We start from the raw sequence: 13,400 nt of genomic DNA, 5'->3' as shown, positions 1-13,400 counted from the left end.
GCAAGCCAAATTGAAGTATTTCTCAATATAGCGACGGCAGCGGTGGCGATAAGGGCAGAACGAATGTGAACATTCTCGACGCATGCGGTTGTGGTTTCTCTGCCAATCTGGTGATTTTGTTTTGACTTTCTTTCTCCCGTGTGAATGCGCCCAACACAGCGTGTGGCAGTAAGAGTGCTGTATTCTTGAGTTTGAAATTTTGCTTTACTAATATTCGACAGATCGTTTTGCTCTTCAAATTCATTTAATATACGTAGAACAAGTACGCATATTAACACAAAAATAATCAAGAAATGTAATACTTCTATCCATCAATTTGCAACTTAGAACTATGATTGGTTACAATTTGTAAGAAGAGAGCTAAACGTTAAGGTCTTGACACATTGCAGATACAATATTTAGCACATATCAAATAAAATTTAGACATCGATACGCCAAGCACGTCTAGATTTATGGATATGTACGAAGCCTTATCGTCACTCTTTGCTATATGCGGCATTACTAAATCTAGATATGGCTATGAAATACGAGAGTGCGACACGGGTCATCCTTCTGAGTGCCTTAAGCAACTTGGACATCCCACAGTGCAAAAGTAAAAAGTTCTGTGGGAACTGCAGAAACTGCTCTCACAGACTTTTCAACTAATACCGACTCAACAGAAACACCTTTACTAACGCCTCTTGTTAACTAATGAATCTACTTTACGGTTTACCAAATGTAAACAATCCAGACATTCCGCTACGGCCTATCGTGAACTTCTTGATGTAACCGCTTGAGTGACTTTCGGGTCACTCACACGGAGTGTTAAGTTCACTCGGCAAAAGAAAAAAAAAACATCTTCACACATTGTCAATTCCTCAGCTTTCGGTGAAAAAGAGCCGCACATTCCTGCTAATGAAAACGACGTGAGGACGTACTTCGACCTCAAATCACTCTTTACGCCAGTTTCTGTTAATTTGGTCGTAGCACCATGTAGAGATGCCCTGCCTGTAGACGAAACGCTCGCGGAGTGCACACCTTTGTAAATAGTGCACTTGTATGAGTTACAAGAATTTTGCTACAAGCAGATACACGGAGCTGTCATGGAGGCTTTTATCTCTTTACTAAGGCAAATTCGGTCATGAAGGTAACTGAAAAAGCGCTTGACAACTTTTCCCCCTACGCCAAGATACTCGTTTGCTACGTTGACGACTGCTTCTGCATTACCAAATATTTTTGACTTGTTCGCCCTTTATAGCAAGGCCAACAAGATCATGTCGAAAGACAAGAAAGTTAATCACGTTCTAAAAGGGATTGCTCACAATCACTTCAACCTGCTGAAGTTCAATAATGTCACAAGCATCCACACAATTAAGTCGGATTGCCACCGCCTACAACACACTAAAGCCCGCCGCGTCACCGTAGGCATCACGCGCCTGCTGAACACAGCAACCACTTCCACCTGCGATGATGCTTTCCACCAGGTACCCCAATATGACAACCTCACCTGTATCATTCGTCGAGACGTTGAGGCAGCCAAACCAGTACCCACTATATTTTCCACACCTTAGCCTTCACCGACCACGACCTCTTTGATAAAAGATGTCGTTCCTGAATATTAATATTGAACGTCAGCCTACACCACGTTCCAGACATCTACTCTGCCCAGCCTTTTGTGAACGCTCCTCCGCTCCTCACTATGGTTCCAACTATTCTCGAGAACGCAATGCGTCCGATTGGCGTACACAAGATGACAAGCCTATATGTTACAACTGCCGTTGCGTCGTTCATACCGCTTACCAATGCCGCGACCATTTGGCTCTGCCAACACACATTGGGCCTCCCCCCATTCCCCGCCCAGGCCACTTCTGTCTACCGTTTACCCTCAGCATTGATTCCCCTATGCCGACCACATTCCCTGGTGCTGCTGTCTCTATGACGAGACTTCGCTACACCCACTCACCATCTCCTGTTCGCCGTCGATCTCGTTCGCCCCTGAAATGCTCTCTTGACTCTCCAACCTATTTGCAGTGCCCCCTGCCAGAAACCTAGGCAGTGCCGCTTCAGGAGATGCAGCTGCATTGACGACGACTTCTGCAAAAAAATTTTGTTTAATGATATGGACCACCTGGAATCTTTTAGACATTACTTTAGACAATCTACTTATGAGCAAGTTAATAGATAGCGGGGTGCACGCATCCATCGTAAGTGATGCTGTTTGTAGCTGATTTCAATTAATTGCCACGCCGCTCTGAACACAGTAGTATACGGGTCCCCGACGGCGGAACTGCCCCGATTATTGAAGGTGTTCTGCCCGTGTGACTATGGCATATAAAAGCACTGTTGTTCTTTTAACCGTTATCGAAAATTTCTCTCATGATCTCATTCTAGACATAGATTTTCTAACCGCTCACTAGGCCTTTATAGACTGTTCAGCCATCTCTTTTCACATTGAGATGCCTCTAATTCCTGATCCGACTGACCCAATTCAAAGGCGTTATTGCTGCATAGATTTGTTAAGCCTTCCGCACACGTCTGTTACACACGCCGACCTAATCTCCACGCCACCTTAAAGTGACGGTGAATACATGACTTCGTGATGCTTACACATGGCATTGCCACACACGATTTCTTCAAGGTATCTGCCTAACTGAAACCAGTGCCCCACAAGCCCTTACTGTTGAGCCCTTCATCACTGTGGATGATTGCTGCAGCTAAGACCGTAGTCTAACTACATCTCGTTCATGGGGCGTCCACCTCGAATGTGTGGTGCCATCTGATCTCACTGCAGATGAAGCTGAAGCTCTCCGTCAGGTTCTACAGTCGTATCGTGACATTTTCGACTTCGCCAGAACGTTCTTCAGCTGAACGACTTTAGTTACTCATGACCTCAATAATGGCAATACGACTCCCACTCACTGACGTCCATACCGTGCTTCCGCGTACGAGTGTTCAGTAATACAAAAATAAGTAGAAAAGGTGCATGCATAAGACATTTTGTGGCCCTCGTGCAGCCCTTGGGTTTCTACTTTCATCCTGGTCAAAAAGACAGATAGAACGTAGCGCTTTTGTGTAGATTATTGGCATCGCAACAAAATTACGAAGAAAGACGTTAACCCGTTGCCCAGAATCAACGACGCCTTAGACGGGCTTTATGATGATACTTATTTTTCTGCTATCGACCTTTTTTCCGGCTATTCGCGGATAGCCGTTGACGACATGAACCGCGAAGAGACTGCATTCGTCACTCCTAACTGTCTATCACTTTAAAGTGATGTTTTTCGCTCTATGTAATGCACCGGCCATGGGGCACTTTCAAAAGAATGCTGCAGTGATTCTAATGGTTTATTTTCTTATGTTGCCAACATCGAACCTCCCGGCATTGCTTCTTCTATCTCTCTTGCTCATGTTATCTATAGGAGAATAATGTTCTTTCACACACATTCGACTGCCATTTCCATCGTCTATTAGCACTTCTTGACGTTTTATGTTGAACCGGACCTAAAATGAACTTTTCGAAATTCCACTTCACTCGTTGTCAAATAACCGTAAATGGCCATCTGATTGATATCGCTGGGGCAAGCCTGGATCCCGATATAGTTCGCGTCGTTACGCGTTTCCGAGTTCCGTATTTCATAAAGGGGGTTCGCTGTTCTCTAGTGTTGTGCTCCTGTTTCTGACGTTCTGTTAAAGACTTCGCCACCATTGCGCGCCCACTCCCAAAGCTCTTGAAGAGGGACGCCCCGTTTTGCTGGGGCGCTGATCTAGCCTCACTTTTTCCCAGTTCACTTTTCTGCTTACAACACCGCCAATTTTAGCTCATTTTTATCCATCAGCTTCAACCAAGGTTCTCACTGACGCTAGTGGGCACTAAATAGGAGCAATGTTATTGAAACCCCAACGCAGACTTTGCTTATGCAAGCAGGCTGCTATCTACGTCCAAGCACGACTATTTAATCACTGAGAGTCAGTGCCTCACTCTTTTGCGGACAGTCGCCAAGTTTCGTTCATACTTTTACGGGCGCCGATTTTATGTCATCACCGATAACAACGTGCTCTGATGGCCGACCTATCTCCACAGATCCCACAGGATGCCTCACTCGTTGGGCTCTACGTCTACACGAACACAAATCTGTCGCAACATATAAAACAGGGTGGTCGCATCAAGGTGCGGATTGTTTATCCCGCTACCCTGCGAAATAAGCCGCCCATACTGACACCATGGCAGATGTTTTTTTCTGTGTCGCAGCTACTTAGCCTTGGGAACAGAGCATGCCGAGACATTTCTCTACAAGCTGTCATAGACAAGCTTGAGAGAAAGGTTGCTTCACGACACGTTTATACAAATGTTCGCAGTCAAAGACGGGATCCTCTACCAACGTAACTTCAATCGATATGACTCTAACTTGCTCCCCGTCATACCAGCGAACCTGCATGCGACTGTCCTGAACATGAAGCACAAAAAGCAAAACTGTACAAAAATCTATCATAGTTTCAATTCCTTGTTAGTTATGTCTTGAACAAAGCTTTCATCAAAGCCGTTGCCATCGAGGGATGGCAAATCAGCCTGCAATGTGATATCGAGCTCTGTAGAAGAAAGCAGTAGGTGGAAGTGTAATAAACTATGAAGCAGCCAATTTACCATGATGTGGCTGGCAGGACCCGAATTTCCAGTCTTTGATTCCGGTTTCCTTTTCTGATTGATTTGTGGGGTTTAACGTCCCAAAACCACTATTTGATTATGAGAGACGCCGTAGTGGAGGGCTCCGGAAATTTCAACCACCTGGGGTTCTTTAACGTGCACCCAAATCTGAGTACACGGGCCTACAACATTTCCGCCTCCATCGGAAATGCAGCCACCACAGCCGGGATTTGATCCCGCGACCTGCGGGTCAGCAGCCGAGTACCTTAGCCACTAGACCACCGTGGCGGGGCTGGTTTCCTTTTCGTAATTTATTTGCTCGATTCATTCTGTAATACAATAAGAAGTAGTTATAAGCCCATATATGTATTCATGGCTTATGTGCTGGATGACCACGTGCATGGTGAACACGTCATCACAATTGAAGCTGATAAAGCCAGAACCACCGTACTTTGTAAAGAAAATGTTTATTATATGTCTAATGATGTTGTCTATAAACTCAACAAGATTTTAGGAGTAATGTTTCAGACATCATATTCTTTGAGGTGTTCACCTTAGATCGGCAAGATAAGTTCTGTGTTATGCAGTCAAATTAAACCAGTGTGCCTGAGTGTTCCTTACGTCAGTGAAATCTCACCTGTGACAGCTATCTTACACAAGCGTCCTTGTTCTAATCATGACATGATGTTTTGGGAAGGTCCTTGCTTGGTATGGTAACAAGCGTTGAGAGTGTTGACTATGCCATAGGTGTAATCGTAGCCTATGAACACGGTTGTCTACATCTATGGTGAACACGTCATTGATATTCATGCTGCTAAAGCTAGAACAACCGTGCTTTGTGAGAACATTATTTTTATATATCTCGTGATGCTGTTGATAAGCTCAAAATGATTTTCCAAATGATGTGTCAGCAGTCGGGTTCTATGAGGTGTTCACATAAGTTGTGCACGATAAGTTCTGTGGTATGCAGTCAAACTATCACACTCTGTATGACAATTGAGTACGTCGGTGAAGCCTTGCCTGGGACAGCTCCTTTAGCCGTGATCTTTGTTTTGCATGAGATATCTGAAAAATGAAGAAAACTTGGCCTGTGTGTGTATTTTTGCGCCTAATAGCGTTTTACACATAAGAAACAAAGTCACAATGCTTTTACTAAAGGGGGAGAAAAATAGCAATGAAATTAGTGTCAAATTTAGAGTGGTAAAAGCGTTGAACACCGAACGTAACATCTTCAAGACACAGTTTTTTTTTTCTAAGAGAATAAAATAATAGATGCTTATGACACAGACGTCGTCAAAATCGAAAAAAATCTACATTATGGAATTCGAGGTAATAATACTCTACTTATAACATGGTACACGCCAGTAGAAATTAGATATACCCTTGGTTTTTCTCCAGTTGCAAAGGCGAGTAAATATGCCGCGAGGGTGGTGCCAATGTCGCCCATTGCTCGAATAAGCGGGCTAAGTGTAATACCAACGTCATATGGAGAACTCATGCGTGATTGGGAGACATATTTGTTCTCATCCACGAAGTGGCGGCGTGCACTACATATTCACCCGTGTCATCTTTCTATAGCGCAGACGCGCACTGCAGCTACAACACAGCAGAACTGCTTGGCCGTTCGTTTTTTAGGGGCGAAGCTCCTCTTTGCCTTACCTTGTCATGCGTCACGCGTAACCGAGAGGAGAAGAGATGAGAAAGAAAATAAGGCAGTATCTCGAAAAGTATAATGGACGGTGCCGTCTCATAGAAGTACACCCAGACTGCATTTAAGATATATTAGATGGCGCTGTACTGCTACTTTCGCATCGATTGCTGCGTGGGCTGTGCTAGGGTACGTGGAGAAGGAATGGCTCTCTCAATCTGCTGGATTACCGCGTAAGGCGGTAATCCAGCAGAAGTTGCTGGGGCATGGACCAAGCATAGTGGCGGGCACGTTAAAGACGCTCATGCTCAGTTTTCTTGGCTGGCGTCTCGTCGGCGTTACGCACGTCTCGTCAGCAGTATCGAACGCGATCGGACGCAAGGAAGCATGCACGGACGGACTGAGCGGAGGGGCGGAGGGACAAACGAACGCTCCGCCCCACTCATCATCATTCCCTCTGTAGATATGCTGTGATTTTTTTTTATGAGTGGCTCCAAGTCACCACCCAAAGCGGCAGCCAATACGGTACTAATGGCTCAGTGAATTACCACCATTGTATGGACGCTTCCATCCGTGATTGGAAGACGAATCTGTACTCGTGCATGAAGCGTCTGCTTGCACTGCAATACGTCCGTGCCATGCAAGAGATTACCTGCACTTTGAATAAGTGCGAAATTTACGGTGATAGTTTCACCGGACTTGCTGGCAAGCGAGTGGTAAACGCTTGAACTTCCCACACTCGTTCGAGGTGCGCGGGCGTTGTGCTGTAAAGTGTGCCTTGTGTGCCTTCTGGGGTGTCTCCAGGTGTAGTGGGAAAAACGAGTAACGTCGCCGAAACCACTCAGAGGTCGAACATGTGCTTTAACTGCAGCATGAGACGTGCCGTAAATAGTCGACTGTGTGCCCAGTGGATTAAATTCTTGTATTCTGGTCAACACACACAAATTTAAGTATAGTTCCATAATAACTGAATGCACCTGGCTCACCGAGTCTTCGCAATGTGAAATGGTTACATACTTCGAGCAGCATCGCGACATGTACAGTCACTAGGGACAATGGTCATGTTAGGAATTCTATTTAAAAAGTTTACACTAGTGTCTCAACTGGAAAGAACAAATCCTCCCCCTCGAAACGTCGTGAGCAAACGGTCATTGTCGGCGTCCCAGCCATGCCGATGCTAAGATTGCCAATCCTCCGCGCTATATGGCTTCTGTCCTTGGCCTCCGAAGAAAATGCATGGGAACAAATAGCGCCTTCTTTCAATCGTGCTCACATGCACAGCGGAACACAGCAGAACTGCTTGGCCGTTCATTCTCGCTTTACGTTTTCTTTACGGCCGGCTCCATCTCACCGACCACAGCTGCAGCCGATACGGTACTCAAGGTTTTTCGACTGTTTGGAACTCCGTGCGAAGTTCTCGCCTTCTGCCGCTACGTGCCTCACGGCTTGCTGGAGTAGCGAATACACACACTGTTCTAACCACCTTTGATGATGTACTGAGAAAAGTTTACGGAAGACGCATGGTTTTTCCGGTGAACCTCCGGAGCTTTTCACACGCATAATTATTCACTCCTTTGTTATGATGTGATAATTTTTTGAGTAACCGTGCTATTGGATCGAAGCTTGCGAAAAACTGCTTGCCCCTATTTATTAATAAGGGCAAGCAGTTATTCAATAATTTGAAAGCAACAGTACATTTATTGAACGCTACTGCTTTTCTTTTCTTTTCTTAACTAGTGCAATGGATTGCAAGCAGGACCGGCGTGTGGTACCAATTGCACTTGCTGCTACTACATCCGTTGTCCCATCATCTTGTGCTGCGTGGCAGACCACTTCAAACTGCCGCATTGCCTTGTGCGGCCGGCTAATAGACAAAGATAGGACATTCGCACAGTTCACTGCTCCGACATGTATGTTTGCTAAAGTGGTGTTGTGGGAAATCTGAGAGCTTATCGGCATGTTAGCCAGCTGCTTTTTCGAGTGCTCTATACGGCACAACTTGATATGGTGAATAAAGAAACACTTCACAGACTACAAAAGGTGCTATCATTGCTCTTATAACTTTTCATGTGCGCCAGTTGTTCGCCACCTGAGCAGGAAGCTCGAGGAACGCGAGTGCCTGAAAAATAAACTTAAGAGCTTAGGGTAAAGACCTCAGATGTGGGGTATAAACAATGCTAACGGGCATTGTTGCTTTTCACGGAGACCTAACAAACCGGCACAGAACATGTCATAAGTGTACACGTGCTTTTTTTTTTTGTTAACAAAAATATCGCTTTCTGATACCGTTTAAATTTACTATACCACGCCTTTTGAAATCTTCACCGGTGATCGATGCTCTGAATAGGCTTATTTTGAAAACGCAAAATGGAAATCATTGCATGGAATAAAATACAACACTCATGAAACTAGGGTAGCAAGTTATACACACAACATTTCGCGACATGCATATCCTGTCAAATTGCGACATGCATATCCTGTACAACGTGTTTTCCATGCTACGCTCATGCTGCACTCACGGTTGTTTCGCTAGCGGGGTATACTCTAAAGCTGGTGCGTTGTGGTATGGTTGTATGATGCACGTAAGTGACAAGCACCGCAAAGACGAAGGCTGTCCTTTATTTTAAGTGGTATCTTCGCTTTTCAGCCAACCTCCTACAAGGAAAGAAATTCAGGCCAATAAAGAAAAACGAAGTATAGCTCACGAAGGCACAGAATAAAAAAAAGAAAGCATCATCCAATTTTTTCTCGTGCCATTTGCCGAGGCAAGACTGCACCATCCGCGTTAACGTACACTGATTCTAAATTAAACACAAGTTCGTTCATTGTACATACGGGCATCAGTCTCAAGCCGCTTCATCACTGAATCAAATACTAGAATTGATAATTTAGCCACTGATTTTCCTGTGGTTGTTAATATGCTGATAAAGAGACTACGGTCGAGCTTCCTACTCGTGACAGTACTTTGTCGAGTGAAAACCACTGACCTAGTGTCACAACGGAGCTTCTGGTGAGGTTTGTAAGGCAGTGGCACCGACCTAAATGTAATGTTTGTTAAAGCCAACGAGTCGAATATGCAAGTTAAACGCTCATTGACGAGGCAGTTCATTAAATACACGTCATTTAGTCAGGGGGGCATATGCACCCCGCGCACCTCATAGCATTACGAAAAAGACATCGCAAAGAATGTCCCATCTGAAAATCTCGAAAGTGTCATTCGCGTTAGTGATCTGGTATTGATTGATTGATTTGTGGGGTTTAACGTCCCAAAACCCCCATTTGATTATGAGAGACGCCTTAGTGGAGGGCTCCGGAAATTTTGACCACCCGGGGTTCTTTAACGTGCACCCAAATCTGAGTACACGGGCCTACAACATTTCCGCCTCCATCGGAAATGCAGCCGCCGCAGCCGGGAATCGAACCCGCGACCTGCGGGTCAGCAGCCGAGTACCTTAGCCACTAGACCACCGCGGCGGGGCAGTGATCTGGTATGTTATGGATTTTTCCAAGACAAATTATTTTGTGAGTTTTACATAAAAATGAAAAATTGGTAGGCTATTGGTGTGAGCGCGGTTAGTACAGTGTGTTGGTCTTTGAGTGACTTTCATTTTATTGCTTTAGTGAATATTGACAATCTTGAGCCTGAGTGCCAACAAGTAATGAGGGTGAGATGAGGCTGAGTTTGAAAACAAGCGTGAAGTTGTGTTGCAATGTCTAAGAAAATATTAATCAACAAAATAGCGTAAATGCGGATGTAATGCAAATAGCTTCTCAGGACATTGCTGACCAGATGGGACTACAATCGCCAAACTTTTGACCAATTCAAGCAGCGTGTCATGTACTATTGAAAAAAAAACAATTATTTCATTGAAAATATTTCGAAGGACAGTCAGTTTGTTGATTCGGTAATCTAATGAGGGAACTTGCGTGAAAAGCACAGACATAGGACGAGCTTCACTTCGAGTTCCCCCTTGAAATTTTTTTGTGAGTGCGCACTTTTGTTGTTCGTGTTTTCCTTTACATTTCTTGTGTAATTTTGCTCCTAATGAAATGTTTATCTCACAGATTTGAATTTAAAAAAATGAAAAAGTAAATGGTATCATACGGTACGGAGGACTTTCAAGTCGACGACAACACAATCAACATCATAATCAGTGCGAGATGCAAAAAAGTTCTTTAAAAAAGAATAAGTTGTGTTTCACATATAAACCAGTTCCTAAAACCATGATCGTCTAACAAGTACTCTGTTCAAGAAATGTGATTAAATTAGCAATGAAATGTTCCACATTATGACATGGTATACTGCGCATTGTGAGATGCCTGCCAGTCGAATATTTAGAATAGTAACCCAATTAAGATTCAAAAGTTGCTGCCTGCCTTCCAATCACTCCATATCAAGTCATTTTACATCGACCGCAAAATCAAAGCCATATATGAAGCCGCAGCTACTGGTCCTTTCTGTTCAACACAGTTTCTATGCATATTCATTGTTAGAAGTACTACCGGGTGTTTACAGGACAGTTCTCGCAATGCGGCTTTGCAATATTTAGATGAGAAACTGTTCCCAAGAGAATATCAGTTGTATTTGTATTTCAATCACTGCATATCCTAAAGAACGTTGTGAGGAAGACAAAAGTCAAAACGAATTTCGTAACAACCTGGACGTGGGGACGTACTGCTGAAGGATCTATATTGGCAATTATGCGGTAGGCACTTGTCCTTTCGTTTCTGGGATGTGAACGACTGCGGAAGTTGAGGTTCTCCCAAGTACTAGTGGTCTTTTAAAACATTTTGGCTTTTATTGGGACCTGCTTTGGCTGTCTGTAGACGCGTTCTTACTGCGAACGCTTTTCTCCGTCTTCTTGCTCCAGCGTGAACGAGCCGTGACATCGAAATGTCTCGCCTTCTTCAGTTTCTGGCAATTACCTGCGTTATAAAGTGAGAGCACCTTCGCAAAACGGGGACGCAAACACCCACGCAAGCGCTATGACCTTCGCTATTATCTCCGGGAATGCATTAATGGACGGTGCAGTCTCACGAAGAAAAACAGCGCAGCTGGCTGAGCGTGCTCGGCCACAAGTTTCTGATTTCTGCCTATAACCCCACTGTAGCGTTTTAACTGCAGGCAAACGGCCTTACGTATGATCACTAAACGCACACGTGGTGGGAGAGCAAGTACTGAAAGAGATGTTGGCAAACGAAAGACCACAAGCATTTGCTTGTGGTCTAATGTACAAGCATAAGCTTGTACATTACCCAAGACAAAGAAACATTGCAACAGAATAGATAGGTAGGCTTCTTGGTTGTTCTTATCCGTTCAGCGAACTGGGAATAGGTTGTGCTATACCAAAGCAAAAGACACAGTGCAACAGTTACGATATGTAAACTGCTTGTTGGTAGCTCATATTCTTTCAGCGAACTGGGAGCGCGATAACAATTAAGAGAAAGAGAAGAGACACAACAAAGTCTCACGGTCTCATTCTCCATACCACTGTCTTGTTTTATGACACAGTAACAATGAGTGCGTGTTTTGCAAGTGAAATCGCTCTTACTGCAACCTTCGGTCACGAATGTCATTTTTGTTCCGCTTAAAGAGATTTTTACTGCTAGTTTCGTTAAAGCAACTTATGCAAAATAGTAGGTAATAAAATAAACCGACAATTGAGTTCAATCAACCAAATGCCTAAGCATAATTTTATGCAGGCTACTCAACATGTGACCATAATATTACTAAAAATATTATTCATATTGTTACGGGGAGAAGGCTTGTGGCGCCCCGTAGCAATATATATTCATAATATTATGTAATATTACTATAGACCATAGTATTACATTGCGTCATTTTATATGGGGACACCTCAGTCGTACTTCGAGGGAAGTAACACCTTGTGGCTACTACAGGTATAGTTAAGAAGCACCCGCTACGCTGCGATTTGTTTCGTGAAGTTGAGAAGTAAGCACTACGGATCTATTAGTCATTATGTGCAGCTTGGTGGCAAACCTCTCGGATTACGTTACTGGTAATTCTAACAACTGACTTTTTTTCCATCAGGTCATTCATGATGCATAGAGTTACTCATAATAATGTTTAAAAAGAAGTACGGCGACACCATCTATGCAATATTCTCATGGGTAGCCTTTGCCCTTATGGGAATAAATGTGTGTGTCTGAGAGGCTTGCGTTGGCTTCGTAGCCTCAAGAGTCAGTACAGGCATGTAGCAGACGCCTCACTCAATCGCGAAAGGAATACTCATGAGTTAAAAGGCAATCGACAACTGTGCTTGCAGTAAGCATTCAATCATACTTCGAAACAGCCAATGTTACGCGCAGTATCATTGGTTAAAGCTTGCACCGAAAACCAATGCAGAATATCAACTAGCAAGGTGATGCACATGAGGCCCAAATATGCTATCGTGGTCGGCACACGAAGGAGAAGCTGAAGTTCTCCAAGCATGTGCAAATAATAAATGAAGCAGTCACAATAAAAAAGTGACCGCCTAAGCACCCCGAAAATATGGGTAACCAGCGAAAGCTGATATGTGCAGCCCCAGTGTTTTGCAGCGGAATCAACCTGAGACCGCACTGAAGCATTTCACAAATATTTGTTACACGTTCGTGATGAGGTCATGTGCATGTTTCGGTTGGGTTTACTAAAACCTTATTTCAAATGCTCCACAATTTACTTCGATGATCACAGTCTTGCAGAGCGCACTGAGCGGGTAAATACGTTTCGCAATGCGTTAATCACAGTGGTTGTTTTAACCACAGGTAGTCATAGACGTTGTAGCAGAAGCCAAAGTGCGCTGGCGAAACTCCCGCTGAAAGCGCACTTTTAAACGTGCTGCTCGCGATTGTTACTTCAATGATCTCATGATCTCCAACGGTGCTTCTCTAGTGCGGCGTTATTCCAGACCTGTAACATCACGAGATAACTCGGCGGGGTGTTTTGCAGGACCTCTCCACCAGCGGCGCTTTCATTCCCGTTCACCATTCGGAGCAACTTGGAAGGCTGCCAGATCATCTGTACGCAGTTCTTGTCGGCACTCGGCCCACCCGCCCTGTTTTTGTACCCGCGCTGCACTAGCGGCCCAGTGAATGCGAGCTCTGTCTTGTTTCCAGTGTCAGTGCTCT

The 13,400-nt window shown here is 44.3% G+C and overlaps 1 long non-coding RNA gene across 1 annotated transcript; it reads right to left on the bottom strand.

Moving 5' to 3' along the window:
- Positions 1-5,069: 5,069 nt before the first annotated feature.
- LOC142769258 (uncharacterized) lies at positions 5,070-8,918 on the bottom strand. The gene is made up of 2 exons (XR_012885734.1): positions 8,789-8,918; positions 5,070-5,686 (listed from the first exon to the last, which is right to left on the bottom strand). It is a non-coding gene; the product is annotated as an uncharacterized LOC142769258 (long non-coding RNA).
- Between the last annotated feature and the right edge of the window lie 4,482 nt (positions 8,919-13,400).

The sequence above is a fragment of the Rhipicephalus microplus genome, chromosome 8 (genome assembly GCF_043290135.1).
Source record: "Rhipicephalus microplus isolate Deutch F79 chromosome 8, USDA_Rmic, whole genome shotgun sequence".
Classification (NCBI taxonomy): domain Eukaryota; kingdom Metazoa; phylum Arthropoda; class Arachnida; order Ixodida; family Ixodidae; genus Rhipicephalus; species Rhipicephalus microplus.
Note: the sequence above shows the minus strand (reverse complement) of the source record. Positions and strands in the feature narration are given on the sequence as shown.